Raw genomic sequence first — 2,500 nt, forward strand, 5'->3', positions numbered from 1 at the left:
TATAATTAATGAAATGTTGCGTCATATCCTTACTCTTTCATGTTATCTTAATGTTGAATTTATTTGAAATCCTCTCTCTTGATATTCTTTATTTTCATATATGCTTTTTGTTTTCCGTTTGAAATGTATTGCCTTAGTAATGATAATTATAATAATAGTGATCATCATAACGATAGTAATGATAATGTTAATGATGATGATGATAGTAATGCTGATAATGATGATAATGATAATAATAATAATATTAATAATAATAATAATAATAATAATAATAATAATAATGATAATGATGATGATAACAATATCCATGTATAAAAGGGTGCAGGCGAAATATTATTCAAAATGATATAGTTGAATTGAAGCATGACATATTTTGTGCTTCTATGAGAACATGAAGAAATTATGATAATAGTAAGAATAATCGGTCATGACATTTTTTTTTTTTTTTTTTTTTTTTTTTTTACACTAATTTGTCACAATGCGTTTTAATCTATATGCATTATCGTAAATATAATTTTATTAGATTTGTTAGTTAACGCGTGGATATTGTATGATAACATGTGAAACGAAGATGATAGTGATACCGGCACCGATAATGATGATAATGATGATGACGATGATAATTATAGTAACAATGAAAAATAATGATAACAATAATATCACAATATCACTGACATTATTGTCATTATCATTATTGTTTTCATTATCATTATCCTTAACATTATTGAGTTTATTATTACCGTTAACATTATTATTATTATTATTATTATTATCATTATCATTATTATCATTATCATTATTATCATTATCGTTATCATCATTATCAGTATTACTATCATCATCATCATTAACATTATCATTACTATCGTTATGATGAGCACTATTATTATAATTCTTATTACTATAATCTTTATTGTTATCATTACTATCATTATTGTCATTATTGTGGTTATCATTATCATTCTCGTTATCATGATTATTATTAGTACTGTCATAATTATCATTATTATTATTATTATTATTAGTATCATTTTGATATTATCCTTATATTCATGATTATCACACCACCATCACCTTTATCATCATCGTCATCACTATTGTTAGTATCATTATTATTGTCATTATTATCAATATTACCATCATTATTATTACTGTTAACGTTATCTTTATCGTCATCATTGTTGGTATAATTATCATAAAGATATTCTTGTTAAATTTTTTGTTATAATCAACAATATTGTTATATTTGTGATCATTATCAGTATTGTTAATATCATTATTGTATTATTATCATTGCAGTTATCAGTGTTATAACTACTTTTATCAACGACAACAACGGCAAAAGAAATAGCGACAACAACAATAGATGATATACTTTGATATACTTTCTGTGGATTAACACTGTTTGTCAGTATCATGCAATTTGATGTAATATAATCCATTGTCCTCTTTGATAGATTGGTCATTTAAATCTATCTGTTGTGTCAATATCTATCCCTCTGTACATTAGATAACTTTATCAAACCTTATGGTAAAACAGTAATAGGATATTCATACAGCAACAAGAATATTCAACAGTGCATGAATTTTGCTATATATAGTTAGCCTAAAACATCAATTTCTCTCAGTAAACGAATAATATTAGTTTCCAAACACTATTCATTCCCTCACTCACAGCATCCTGTCAAGGTGTCAGACCAACTTGGGTTTCTCAATGCCACTCACCCGCTTGCCCACGCTTTGGATTTTAGTCCTGTTCATTCAATTTTCCAATTTGGATGGATGGCAGAACCGCCTATGTAAGTTTTTTTTTTTTTTTTTTTTACTTTTTTTTTTTACTTTTTTCTTCTTCTTTTTACTTTTTTTTTACTTTTTTCCTTTTTTTTTTTTTACTTTTTTTACTCTTTTCTTTACCTTTTTTTTACTTTTTTGTTATATATATATATATCTTTTTTTGTTTGTTTGTTTGTTTGCTTTTTGTAAGTAGTTTGTGCCATGACCAAAGGCTGTTTGTTGGTTTATCTTTATGCTTTAGGTATGTGATGGTTGTACTTTCTTTTTGTTTTTGTTTTTGTTCGTCGGTGTGGCTGAAGGTTTGTTGTTTGCTTGTTTGGGTGTTTCTCTCGGGGTATTGAAACATGTTGAGGTTTATAGCAATACGTAATGGCCGATGAAGGCTTTATTTATTCCTTTGTTTTATGTCTTGCGTTGGATGCAGGTCACTTGTAATTACTCATTCCGATCGGAGAAGGCTTTATTATTTTTTTTTTTTTAGATAGTTAATTCATATCACAAGGCCACAAAACATATGCCCTTTCGTATAATCACTGTACATGGATAGAAGCTCGAATTTATGAATGCAATATACTACAAACCTCGGGCAAATACATCAAGATCCAACGCGTAAGTAATGCAACTCTATCAAAGGTAAAACAAACGTATTATCTACACCACAATAAACATTATATAAGGGAAGTAAGTATCTATTACGGAATACGTC

This window comes from Penaeus japonicus, unplaced genomic scaffold, assembly GCF_977035675.1.
Source record: "Penaeus japonicus unplaced genomic scaffold, GWHDUDI00000001_assembly GWHDUDI00000008, whole genome shotgun sequence".
NCBI classification, from domain to species: domain Eukaryota; kingdom Metazoa; phylum Arthropoda; class Malacostraca; order Decapoda; family Penaeidae; genus Penaeus; species Penaeus japonicus.